The sequence below is a fragment of the Lontra canadensis genome, unplaced genomic scaffold (assembly GCF_010015895.1).
Source record: "Lontra canadensis isolate GAN:19392208 unplaced genomic scaffold, GSC_riverotter_1.0 scaffold5, whole genome shotgun sequence".
NCBI classification, from domain to species: domain Eukaryota; kingdom Metazoa; phylum Chordata; class Mammalia; order Carnivora; family Mustelidae; genus Lontra; species Lontra canadensis.
In genome coordinates this window covers 17,513,297-17,526,859 of record NW_022630999.1, presented here as the reverse complement: position 1 = coordinate 17,526,859, position 13,563 = coordinate 17,513,297, and the positions used below count along the sequence as shown (strand labels likewise).

The 13,563-nt window shown below is 47.7% G+C and overlaps 1 protein-coding gene across 2 annotated transcripts in view; it reads right to left on the bottom strand.

Annotated features, from left to right (window-relative positions):
- Positions 1–644, bottom strand: part of G3BP1 (G3BP stress granule assembly factor 1) — a 31,972-nt gene extending 31,328 nt beyond the window's left edge. The window contains exon 1 of one of the 2 annotated variants that reach the window (XM_032851612.1): positions 524–644. The gene's annotated coding sequence lies outside the window, so the exon portion shown is untranslated. The remainder of the gene's footprint in view (positions 1–523) is intronic. The other variant, XM_032851613.1, reaches the window with a different exon arrangement.
- Between the last annotated feature and the right edge of the window lie 12,919 nt (positions 645–13,563).

The window sequence follows — 13,563 nt, the reverse complement described above, 5'->3', positions numbered from 1 at the left end:
CCTTGGCTGCTCCCCCTTTACTCCCTGTAAAACCGGGAGCAGCACCTCTGCTTCCCGAACCCAAAACCTCCTCGGGTTTTCGTGTCGCCCCCGCCGCTAAATAAAGCCTCCTCCCGGCCGGACCAAGCTGGAACCCGTCGCCGGGGCAGGAAAGGATCTGCGGGCGCGTGCGGGGAGGGAGACGAGCGGGAAAGTCCGGCGGGCGGGCAGCGCGGGGCCCCGGGATCCCGCGACCGCCCTGGGGCCCGGGCGGCGGCCGCGGCTCGCTCTCGCCCCGCGCGGCCGTTGGGTGTGGCACGCGCACGCGGGGAACGCGGACACGGCCACGCGCGCCGGCCGGTGGGAGCGCGGCGAGGAGGGGGCGGGGAAACTCCGCGCGCCCGTGCGCCCGCCTGCGGCCGTTGGGGGGGGGCACGCCTAGCGCGGCGGCCACCGCCACGACCGCTGCGACTTCTCTCGCTCACACGCATCCCAGCTCCTCTTCGTCCCTGGGCCGCCCCGCCCCGCCCACAACCGGGCATACCTGCACGGCTGAGCGGGAGAGGAACAAGCTTTGCTCCACAGCACGGCAGAAGGAAAGATCACCTCACGCAACTGCGTCCGCACACACGCGTGCTCCGTCGCCGGTCTATATAACCGCGACTCAGCCTAACTTGTTGCGGCCAGGTCGAGCAGGCTGGCGACCAATCCCGACTGCGTCCTCTGGGCTCTTCGAGCAGCAATTGGGTAGGGACTCAGGATGAAGGCGTGGCTCTTGATTGGCTTTGACTCATGCCTATGAGACTGTGAGGATCTCGTTTCCCTAGTAACGGATTGGCACTGAGAGCGACCAATTACTTAAAGGGACGTCGGCAAAGAGGGTAGGAAGTTCTTTGACCGATATTCATGGTAGCCAATAAGTGTGCGAGGCGGCTCCCATTCGTTAAAGTGTGTTCCCTTGGGCGGAGATCCGTTTTCCATACAGGAGCGGTTGCTCCACAAGGTGGGGCCCGTGTACTTTGGGGAAGTAAACCCCAAGCAACGAGGAGGTGGGCGCCAGGGAGGCCAAGGGAGCCCCCGGCCAATGGCAAAGCGAGAAGCATCTGATTGACGCGGGGGTTGGACTGCGCCAAGGAGACTGAGCCCCAGGGCCGCCGTGCCCTCTGGGGATGTTCAGAGGCTCCTCTGGCCCAGGCTTCCGTCCTCTTTCCTTTCTTTCCCTCACTTGTTGGGTCTAGGCCCTGAGGCCTTTCTCCCACCTTTTCTGCAGCTCGGTACCCGGGAAACCAAGGGCGAAAGTTCCCGTTTTGTTTTTTTTTTTCTTTCTGTAGCAACTTTTTTATTTCCATGCGGCCACCTAAGAGCACTTGCTGGCTCTCACCATTAGTCAGCACTATTGTTGGACGACAGTTTAAGAGCAAGCGAGAGGGGAGAGTAGCGCCCGTCGTGTACCTGCGATCGTGTAAAAAGGCCACACGGGGAAAGTGCGGTTGAGTTTGAGAACACGGAACTCGACCCTGCTGTTCGCGGCCGATGGCCGGCTGGTGGGAGCCCGCTGAGTTCTTTCCCTTCTGTTGCTGCCAAGGAACCATAGCCTGTAAGGTCTCCGCTCCGGTTGGTCCTTAATGCAACATCCTGTGCGTCTCCACCATTGCCATTCAGTGTTCGAGTGGCTCCAGGTGTGGGGGCTGCTTTCGCGCCGCTACGTCTTTAAAAGGTTAATTTGTCAAACTCCTACACGCACGCCCCAGAGGTTTCCCGGAGCACTTCAGGGGTTGAGTGGCGCTCCAGCCCGGTCCTGTCCACGTCTCTCGGTGTTTTACTGGGACCTCTGTGGGTCACCACGAGCATTTTGGAAGGAAATGGTCGGTTCTCACTCCAGGCATGTGATCTCCCGTTAAGTTTTGCAGAGAATTGGGGAGGGAGCACTTGGAGCGTCTGTCGGGGGAGAAGGGACACCGGCTGCAGCCTTCTGGGATCCGGGCGCATCCCCTCTCATTCCCTGCGCGGGGTCTGGCCCCAGATGAGACTCGCGGCCGCCCCCAGGAACCTAGTGAGAGCGTCCTTCTGGCCCCCCAGGTCCCACTGCCCCAGCTCATTCAGCATTTATAAAACTCCTATTAAGGGCTGAAATCAGAGATGATCTGGATGCCGTCTCTGCTCCCCGTCACCAATTCAACAGACTGGGGCACTTTGCTGGGCCAGGAGCCCCGCAGAGAGGCGAACAGGCGTCAGGGACTGTGAAGGCACCGGATGGAACTCAGCCCAGAGGAGAGAGTCCGCTAAAGTTTTCTGGGAGTAAAAACACCCCCCACCACCACCACCCCAAACCCCGCAAGGATCGGGTCAGCTTTGCTAAGGAATTGGAAGCTTATTCTGACGGCAGAGAACGGCCCCTGGAAGGCTTAAAGGGTGGACTCGCAGATTTCCTTTTATAAGACAACTCTCCAAATTGAAATGCTAAGGAGAGCAGATTTTCAAAACTTTAAATTTACAGATTGGTAATTTAACCCAGATGGCCCGTGATAAGAGTCAAGGCTATTCTTAATCACATTTGGAGAGAATTTTAAGTGATAACAGCTCTTTGGTGAGGCTGTTGGCAGTCACTATTAAAAATTGTGTGTATAGGGGCGCCTGGGTGGCTCAGTGGGCTAAAGACTCTGCCTTGGGCTCAGGTCATGATCCCAGGGCTCTCTGCTCGGTGGGGAGCCTGCTCCTCTCTCTCTCTCTCTGCCTGCTTCTCTGCCTACTTGTGTTCTCTGTCTGTCAAATAAATAAATAAATGAATAAATAATCTTAAAAAAAATTGTGTGTATCATTCAAAACAATAATAGTACTTCTTGGTTTATAGCCACACTTTTTCACCTTTTTTTTTTTTTAAACAAAGAAGCATATACCGGTGTGTGCAACTGCAGCATTGTCAGCTTTGTTAGAATACTAAAAAACTGGGGCACCTGGGTGGCTCAGATGGTTAAGCGTCTGCCTTCTGCTTAGGTCTTGATCTCCACGTCCTGGGGTGCAGCCCCATATCCAGCTCTCAGCCGGGAGTCTGCTTCTCCCTCTGCCTTTCCCCCCTGCTTGTGCTCTCTCTCTCTCTCTCAAATGCATAAATAAAATCTTAAAAAAAAAAAAAAAAGAATATTTGGAACCTGAAAATGTAATTGCTCATCAGTTGGCAAACTGACTAACCAGTCGTGTGCATGTAATATAGGATATTGATGGGTCCCCATTTATTATTTGGATTGTTAATTGAAAAAAATAAAGTTCAACAAAATGCACAGTGAAATCCCATTTAGGATAAAAAAAGCAAAAAACAAAACTCCTGATTTCTGTATATTAAAATCAGTATGTAAGTGCATGGGAAGAATTCTAAATTTAAAACAATAGTTATTCCCTCTAGAAAATCCCCTAGGTTGGGAGTGAGGAGGATAATGTATTATTTGAAAGCTGTGCAATGAGACTGTGTTCATATGCACTGTGTTGCGTAATGGGAAATAGGAAGAAAGAAAGGAAGGAAGGGGAATTGGGATTATCAGAGGGAGAATGAGGACAAGAACCCTCACGTGGCCATTCTACCACGGGAGACAGCAAGCACTGGTTCTAAGGCAGGGGAGTCGGGGGAGATTTTCCCCCAGGAGACTTAAAGCGTCAGTCACAACTGAGTAGAGGGACTACAGAGTGGGCAGAGACCCGGGATGCACAGACTCACAGGAGAGACACCCTCCACCCTCCCCACACCACACCCCAGCCATGACAAAGGTTTTCCGGCCAAAAGCTTAACAGTGCCAAGGCTGAGAGACCCTGATCTGCTTCCTGAGTCACAGAGGAGAGAGTCCCTAGCCTCCTGCTGGTCTTCCTCTCCACTGGCAAGCAAAGGCTGCATACCCCTCCTATATACTACTTTACCCCCTTCTCCTTCTGCCAATTCTTCCCAAAGCTACGAGAATCGGAGTAGGAAGAAACCATGGCCAAGACCCCAGAAAACACACTTTAGTTGGGGGGTGGGGGGTGGCGGGGAATATTAGGTAAGGAATGATCCTAAGACTATCAACTTGATCAGTGTTTCCCAAACGCAGCTAATCATTTATGCAGGTTGCTTAAAAATATGTGCCTGTATGTGTCTTTAACCATTAAGTTCTCACCAGTGAACAAAGATCTAGTATAATATTCATGACAGCATGGCTTGTACTAGAAAGACAGGAAATGACCCAGGTATGGAGCTGTATGGAACTGCTCTCACAGCGGACTGTCGAGCAACTGTAGAGAAAATGAGGTCGATCTATGCGTAGCTACAGAGCGATCTGCAAAGGGCAGAATCATGGAAAGAGTAAAAAGGGGGGAGTGATGCCATGGGGCAATTATTTCTATTAAGGTGTACTGAGTTGCCATAGTTGTCTCTGCACATTCCTGGATGGTTTTGCTGTGCAGGCACAGGTTATGTCTGGAAGGAGTCACAAGAAACTGTTAATGATTGCTAATGGGGAGGTGAACTTGGCCAGGGTAGAACAGCTTAGTTTTCATTCATCCAAAGTACACTTTGGTACTGATAATTTTTTTAACACGTGCATGTACTGTTTTTCAAAAGAAATTCAATGTTAAGTGTATATGTGAAGTGTAGGAATTACAAATGTGGAAACTTTGATCTTTAAAAAACAAACAGGATAGGGATTAAGAGTATACTTACCTTGATGAGCACCAAGTAATATATAGATTTGTTGAATCACTATATTGTGCACCTGAAACTTATATAACACTGTTTGTTAATGACATGGGAATTGAAGTAAAATAGGGGTCCCTGGCTGGCTCAGTTGGTGGAGCATGTGACTCTAGATCTTAGGGTTGTGAGTTAGAGCCCCGCACTGGGTGTAGAGATTACTTAAAAATAAAATCTTTAATAAAAATAAAGTAAATTTCAAAAAGAATTCCCTTTAGGTATATGAAGGATTTTGGAAATGGAGCATCAAAGTTTTAATCAGCCTGCCTACCAGACTACTAACATCTTTTCCTTTTGCTCCTTACCTTACAAAAATCTAAAGAGACCCTTTACTGGCCCAGAAACACATGCCTAATTGGAGTCCTTCATTTTTGGCATTGACTGTCTGCAAGCATATCACCTTCCTGAAACGCTATGGAATGCTGGCTATGAGCTAGATAACCTGAATGTTCTCTATAAAGACAATCTCATTTAATGTTGACCACAACCATAGTTCTCATTTCTCAGAAACAGGCTCAGAGAGGGTAAGCAGCTAGCCCAAAGTCACACATCTGGGGCTGGAAACTAGGACTCTCTGACTTCAAGCCCATGTTCATTTACCTACTTGTCAATATTACCCAGGGAAGAAGAATATAGCCCCGAGTAAGAAAAGGGGTTTGGCCTCCTCAGAAATCCCTGAAAGGCTAGAATAGTCCTTCACGTCCTCAAACATGCCATCAGGTAATGCTACAGAGACAGTTTTCCAGGTGATCTGAGAATTCTGGGATCCATGGCAAATCCTAGTAAGCAGGATTTAAAAATTTTAAAAATATGTATTACAATAGTACCCATATATAACATAAAACCCCAGAGGATGTAGTTTATTGAAAAGAACATCTTAATAATTATGACAGTATGTCATGCATGCTTAAAAAAAATACCAAAAACTTGGGGTGCCTGGATGGCTCAGTGGGTTAAAGCCTCTGCCTTCAGCTCTGGTCATGATCTCAGGGTCCTGGGATCAAGCCCCACATCAGGTTCTCTGCTCAGCAGGGAGCCTGCTTCCCTTCCTCTCTCTCTGCCTGTCTCTCTGCCTACTTGTGATCTCTGCCTATCAAATAAATAAACAAAATCTTAAAAAAAAAAAAATATATGCACATGTGTTTACCAGTGTTTGTGAAACCACAGACCAAGGTCTCAAAAGAATGTACAGCAGTTGGGGCACTGGGGTGGCTCAGTTGGTTAAGCGTCTCCCTTCAGCTCAGGTCATGATCTCAGGGCCCTGGGATTGAGCCCCACATCGGGCTCCCTGCTCAGCGGGGAGCCTACTTCTCCCTCTGCCTCTGCATTTGCTCGTGCCCCACCCCCAAATAAATAAATAAAATCTTAAAAAAAAAAAAAACTTTCCATGTATTATATAATTTAAAAAGTAATGGGGGGGGGCACCTGGGTGGCTCAGTGGGTTAAAGCCTCTGCTTTCAGCTCTGGTCATGATCTCAGGGTCCTGGGATCAAGCCCCACATCAGGTTCTCTGCTCAGCGGGGAGCCTGCTTCCCCCTCTCTCTCTGCCTGCCTCTCTGCCTACTTGTGATCTCTGTCAAATAAATAAATAAAATCTTTAAAAAAAAAAAAAAGTAATGAGGGGGGTGCAACAGGGTGACTCAGTTGGTTAAGCATCAGACTCTTGATCTCAGCTCAGGTCATGATCTTAGGATTCTGAGACTGACCCTGTATTGGGCTCCTTGCTCAATGCAGAGTCTACTTGAGATTCTCTCTCTCCCTCTCCCTCTGCTCCTCCCCCTGCTTTTTATCTCTCTATCACTCTCAAATAAAATATTTTTTTATTTTTTTTTAAAGATTTTATTTATTTGCCAGAGAGAGAGAGAGAGTAAGCAAGTACACACAAGCAGGCAGAGGCAGCAAAAGAAGCAGGTTCCCTGCCGAGCAAGGAGCCCAATGCGGGACTCGATCCCAGGAACCTGGGATCATGACCTGAGCCGAAGGCAGCGGCTTAACCCACTGAGCCACCCAGGCGTCCCTCAAATAAAATATTAAAAGAAAAGTAACTTGGCACAATCCTAAGAGTGGCTTCTGCGTACTTATTATATACCAGGCACTGAACTCAACAGTTTATGAACATTGTCTTATTTCTCACAATAATGCTAATTATTGAGATAGGTCTAATTATTGTCTTTCTCTTCCAGGGAAAGAAACTGAGGTTCAGAGAGGTTTATTGCCCAGAACAGCCAGGAACTGAACACAGTTTTGTCTAGTACCTCTCATTAAATAGAAAGAGCTTTAAGTCCCTGACACCTAAGAAGTCTGACAGAGAATAAAGGAGTCAGGGGACAGCATGACACATGTCCTCTGATCTTTGGGTGCGGTGCTCAGAGCACCCTAAGGTGCTAGCAAGATTTCATGCCTTATCTGAAGAGGCTTGTGTGGTTGTTTGTGTATATATATATATTTTTTAATTGAAGTATAATTGATAATTGGCAATGTCATATTGATTTCAGGCACACCACATAGGGCTTCAACAATTCTATACGTTACTCAATGTTCACCGTGATAAATGTCACCATCTGTCACCATACGATATTACAATATTATTGACTGAATACCCTCTGCTGTTCTTTTCATTTTTATGACTTATTGTATTAATTTCTAACATAGCTTGTTTCCACTCCTTCCAGGTGCCTGGCAAGATTATTCTATCCTGCCCCCTTAGAGACAGGCATGACCACATGCCCTACTTTGGCCAACACAACGTGAGCAAAAGTGACCCATATCTTTTCCAGGAAGAAAGGTCTTTGGAGCCAGTGATTATTTGCTGAGGTCTTCCCTCTCCACATTAGCCCCCATATTCAATATCATTCCGTTCAGAGAATCTCCCTCAACCTGGGTCCCTGAGAAAAAATCATTTGCACAGAACCAATCCTCCAAACTGCCCAACCGGCAATGGTCATATGCCATAAACAAGGAGGCGAAATCTGTTGTTTTAAGGCTTTGAGGTTTTGTGATGGTTTGTTGCAATAGCCTTAACTGGCCTTTCTTGCCAGTTACAGATAAATTTCCAGATCTACCAGTATTTCAGCAGACACTCAAAATCTGGATTACTCACTATTCTTTCTTAACATTTTATTAATGGTATAAAAGTGTTTGGTCCTCACTTTTTTTTTTTTAATTTATTGATTTATTGGGTGCCTGGGTGGCTCAGTATGTTAAAGACTCTGCCTTCGGCCCAGGTCGTGATCCCAGGGTCCTGGGATCGAGCCCACATCGGGCTCTCTGCTCAGCGGGGAGCCTGCTTCCCTCTCTCTCTCTGCCTGCCTCTCTGCCTACTTGTGACCTCTGTCTGTCAAATAAATAAATCTTTTAAAAAAAGATTTATTTATTTATTTATTTATCTGAGAGAGATAGAGCATGCACACGCATGGAGGGAGGAGCAGAGGGAGAGAATCTCAAGCGGACTCCATGCCCAGCATGGAGCCTGATGCGGGGCTCAGTCTCACCACCCTCATGACCTGAGCCAAAACCAACAATGGCCGTTCAACCGACTGAGCCACCCCAATGCCCTTTGGCTCTCAATTTTAAATTTTTTATAATGAAAATATTCTAAGAGGACTATAGTTGGACACCTGGGTAGCTAAGTTAGTTAAGTGTCTGCCTTTAGCTCAGGTCATGACCCCAGGGTCCTGGGATAGAGCCCAGCATAGGGCTTCCTGCTCAGCAGAGAACCTGCTTCTTCCTCTCCCCTCTGTTGCTCCCCCTGCTTGTGCACACTCTCTATCCAATCAATAAATAAAATCTTTAAAAAATAATAAACAAGAGGACTACAGTTGAATTTATTTTTTTAACTTTATTTGGAATTTTTCATAAAAACATTTTTCTTAAAAAAATGCATTTCTTGGTCTTATAGGCACAACTATATTTACATGTCAGTCTACAAATAGATTTTAAATTGTAGTAAAATATACAGAACATAAAATTTACCATTTTAACCACTTTTAAGTGTATAGTTCCCTGGTTTTAAAAGTACATTCACGTTGTTGTGCAACCAAACTCCATGTTTGTAAATGTTGTCAACTAATCAAAATATATTTTGAGCACTTGAGGAACTAAATAAAATAAGTCTTCAGGTCAGCATCACACTGTCTGCAATGATGCCTCATGCCAGGCTGCCTGTGCCAAGCCTGCACCCCACATCCCCTGCGCTTTGCAGCCCATGCTTTTCCCTTACATGTGCTTCTCCAAGGGCCCTTTCAGCTCAGAACCTTTGATCCCAAGCTGAGGGTTCCTTGGTGGAGAAACCAGTGAGGCAGCTAGCTTGCGCCTGTGTTATAACATGACAAACAGATCCTTGGCATTCTGGAGGGAGTAGACAACAGCTAACAAAGGCCTTTCTTTGCAGAGCTTGACCCCAGCATTTGCAGAAGGACCACTCCAGTAGGTGAGGTCCAGAGAGAAGGCACCACCCCGTCGTCTGTGAGCCTATCATCTACACATGATTCCTGTCCTCACAATAACACTGCTTGCCAGAAAGGGCCCATTTCCCAGCCCTGTGGTTTAGTGATAAACTGACTTATCCAAGTTTACAAGGCTACTAAGAGACTGCTGGGTGGTCTGGAGCTCGGAATTCCTGAATCCTGCTCCTTAAAAATATTTTTTTCTGTGATTCCTAATACATATTTAATATAGAAAATATGGCAAAGAGAAGTAGAAAAACAAAAACCACCTATAATATATATTGGAATGGGTCAGGGTTGTACACATAGATCTGAAGATATGAAAACATAGTTCATCCGTCTTTGAGAGGCAAATTGACTCTATCAAAATTGAAAATGAATTGCCATTCCACAGAAGGAATTCATTCTATGTAAACTTATAAGCAAAGATCTATATATATGGACTGTCATTACATCATCATTATTAGCATGAAAAGATAGGAAGCCACCTGTATGTCTATCAGTGGGGGACTGTATCAGGAATGTGTCAGCGGCAAGTACCAGGAAGTCTGAGTAGCTGTCGCTGAAATGAACATGGACTTACATTTCCACCTAACAAGTCTGTAGCTGGCATCGGCTGGTGAGCACACCGACCGGCATCTCTGTGATTCTCTTGGCATTTCCCTCACGGTTGTACTCTAGATATCATGTCAGTATTCTCAGCAAGAAGGGGAAAGGAGTGGTATCTGTTCCCCTGGTGAAGAAAGCAAGAACTTTCCAGAAACCTTGTAGCAGATTTCTGCTTCTGATTCCTTGGCCAGAGTCACATCACGTGGGCACACTTGGCTGAAGGGAAGATGGGAAAGCAAATACTGAGGGTACTTAGGGATCTGGCCTCTACAGTAGCAAGAGTAAAAAGGCTGGGACTGAGTGTTGGATTAGCCAACCAATGATATCTGCCACAGGGCCTGGTGAAATAAACTATGGTACAACTGAAAAATGTAGAATTACGTACCACTGAGAAGAATGAAGGGGATATGTATAAGTAAAGAAGAAGCTCCACAATATTTTATAAAGCGAGGAAAGCAAGGTGCAAAATTCCGTATAGATGCCTTTGGTTTGAAAAGGGGTAGTCAGGGTGGAAAGGAGACTGGCTTTTCCCTCTATACCCTTTTGTGCTATTAGACATTTTTTAAAAAGTATGTACATAGGGAGCCTGTAAGCCTGCATCCGTTCCAGATAACCTCTGTGTAACACTTGCTGTAGTTCCTTTCAAGCTTATTTATATGTAAATAACAGGAATTTATACAGACATTTGCATACAGGAACTATAACCCTGCACATTTTCCTCTTTCCATTTGTCATATCTAATGAGTTTCCATAACGCTGCCTGTCTCTGCTTCACCTGCCCTCCTCCCCCATTCTCTAGTCTCTCTTCCTCTGCCTTTCCTTTAATGCCCCCCACCCCTTACGCCCCTGCAGCGATCTTGCTTTCCTAATCCCAGTACACACTTGCGCCCAGTGCTACCTGAAGGTTGAATCTTGCCTTCACTTCACCTAAGGAAATGCCTGGCATGTGGGAAAGAGGTGTGAAGGGTTAAGGGGTGAGCATTTTGCCTGTAGGGGAGGAGTCAGTGGCAGGGAAGCCAGGAGTGATTCCAGCAATTAGAAGACTTCTAATATTTTTTGATGCCTATCCTGTGCCAAGCAATGTTTTTAGGGAGTTTGCCTACAGTATCGTATATATTCTTCCCAATAATACCACAAAGTAGGTTTCTTTGAGGAACGCCTATGTCCTGGTTCGCCTGTAACAGTCATGCTGTATGCCTACTGTCCTAGCGTCCCCTCCCACTCTCAGGAGATTTGGATAAAAAAATCATATAGTCACCTTAACTATCCCTGTTCTCTAAGTGAGAACAGGGATATTAAGGCTTAGAGAGGTAATTGGCAAATGAGAGGGCTAAAATTCAACTCTGCTCTATATGGTTCTATATGTTGTATATGGATTGAACGGTTGAGACTCTAACCTCCAACGTGACTGTGTTTGGAGATGGGCCTTTGAGCAGTTAACAAAGGTTAAATGGGATCTTAAGAGTGGGGCCCTAATCCAATAGGGCTGGTGCCCTTATAAAAGGAGGAAGAGATGCCAGAGTTAGCTCTCTCTGCTATGTGGACACAATAAGGATGCAGCCATCTGCAAGCCTGGAAGAGGAACCTCACCAAGAACCGAATAGCCCGCACTTTGACCTGGACCTTCCGGCCTCCAGAACTGTGAGAACTGTGAGAAATGTGGTTTATTTCTCCCAGTCTGTGATATTTTGTTATAGCAGTCAGAGCAGACTAAGATAGGCTCTCATGCTCATCCTCCTTCCACTCCCCATGCTGGACGTGGGCCTCTTCATTCAGGGCCAGTGTGAGTCAGCGACTGGTCCTGGCCTAGATTTATCCCTTCCATTTTGTGTTCCTTGAGCCTAGGCCAAGGGTGGATCCATCAGCCTTTTCCCTAAACTGAGGTAGACAGCTTGCGGTCACTCTCTGTATCAGTGTGAGTCTAATCAGGAGAGGGAAACCACACCATAACTTGAACAAGGAGAGTTTAAAGGTTATAATGAGTCTGTGATAATGAGGCAACAGCTAGTAACAAGAGAGCTCTAAAGACTATAGAAACAGTAGAGATACAGGAGGAGCCACTGCTGGTAGGGCCAAGATAGTCCATAGAGCATTCAAGGAAGACTCTCCCAACCCCCACGCTAGGCTGGGCTCCAGCCTCGTGGCGCACGGAATGGCAGAGAAGTGGCTGTGATGCCATGCTTGTGGAACTTGCTAGAAATCCACCCTCTGGGCTGGAAAATTTCCCTCTAGGGTGCTGGAAAAAGCTATCCACAGAGGCACCTCACTGAAGTCAGTCTGCTATGAAAGTACACGAGGGAGGACAGACGCTGGAGGAAGCTGCTGGCTGGTAGGTGCTGCCGGTCCCTGTGAACAGCAGGAGCCTGGTGCTGAGGAAGCCATCCTCAGAAGATGGGCATGGGGCAATGGCCCACATGGCAAGGGCCTGGAGAGTGAGCACCCTAGAACCAGGAAGGAAAACCTTTCCCCCTCTAGTGTGTCTCCAGGACCTCTACTGACAAGCAAGGTTCAACATCCTGCCAGCGGGCAAAGGAAAAAGAAAATATTGAAAGGGTCCAGATTGGGGCACCTGGGTGGCTCAGTTGGTTAAGCTTTGGCCTTTGGCCCAGGTCATGATTTCAGGGTCCTGGGATCGAGCCCCACCATCAGGCTCCTTGCTCAGCAGCGTCTGTTTCTCTCTCTCTCTGCAGCTCCCCCTGCTTGTGCTGCTCTCTGTCAAATAAAAATCTTTTTTAAAAAATTAAAAAGGGTCTAGATCCATTTTCATAGAGCAAACGTAAAGGGTGAATTGGAAGTGAAACAATGAATAATAAGCACACTTTCTCAAAAAGCTTTCATGTATTAAAACTACAGTTTTCCTCAACCAGTGGTTCCCCAAACCAAGCAGAGGAGGGGTACTAAAAGTATACCTTGAGAGTAAGGGGCAGTGAAGCGAGGGCGAAGCCTAGAAATCTGGGTTATTAATAAGCTGTCCAAGCAGTTCTGTTGATTCGAGCTCTCTGAAACTACTGACTCTGACGGGCAGGTTCCTTGGACTTTCCAAGGAGAGCGCACCGCCCCGATGCTCCCGTGTACGGAGATGGGGGTGTGAGTGACTGCAGGCCTGTTTCTCTGTTAGAGTCTTAGAGCACCTCTGCCTTCATTGTCTTCCCCCATGGCTGCGGATCTCATATCCTTGTCTCTTCATTTCTCCACCTCTCTTTGTGCCTGCCTCTCAAGCCCACTCTTGTCTCCCCTCTCGTGCGCTTGCTGTTCCCTCTGCCTCCCTCCTTCCCAAATAGCTCCTCTTCCTTCTTCCGAAGAACGTGTACTCTCCACCCTTGACTCAAATTACCTCCGCCCGGAACCGCCTCCTCCGGAACCCTGTCTCCCGCCCCCAACACACTCCAGTCTGAGTTAGAGATCCTTTCTCTGCTCCCAGGGTACAGCCCTTCTAACACCGCCTTTTCACCAACTGCTTCCTCGTCTCCCGACTGGGCGACGTCTTTTTCACGAGGGCACCTTGGATACCCAGCCCCGCGCTGGCTCAGGGTTGGGACTCATTTACCCGAGTAAATGTGATTGTCCCTTTAGGGAGGGGCGGAGTCTGTCCCCTGCCGGGCCCCTGTATTCCCAGCAGGTAAGACGCACCTGACATGGAGCACGTGGTCTAAAAACAACCAGTAGGTGTTGGAGGCTGGCCCAGCGGGCGGTAGGCGAGGAGGGAGTCTCCGCCCCTCCCCCCCCACTCCCCCCCGCCAGGGCGGCCAACGGCTGCCCAGCGGCTCCCCGCGCGCGGGGCCGGGGGCAGGGCCTAACTGCCGGCCGGCCGGTGGG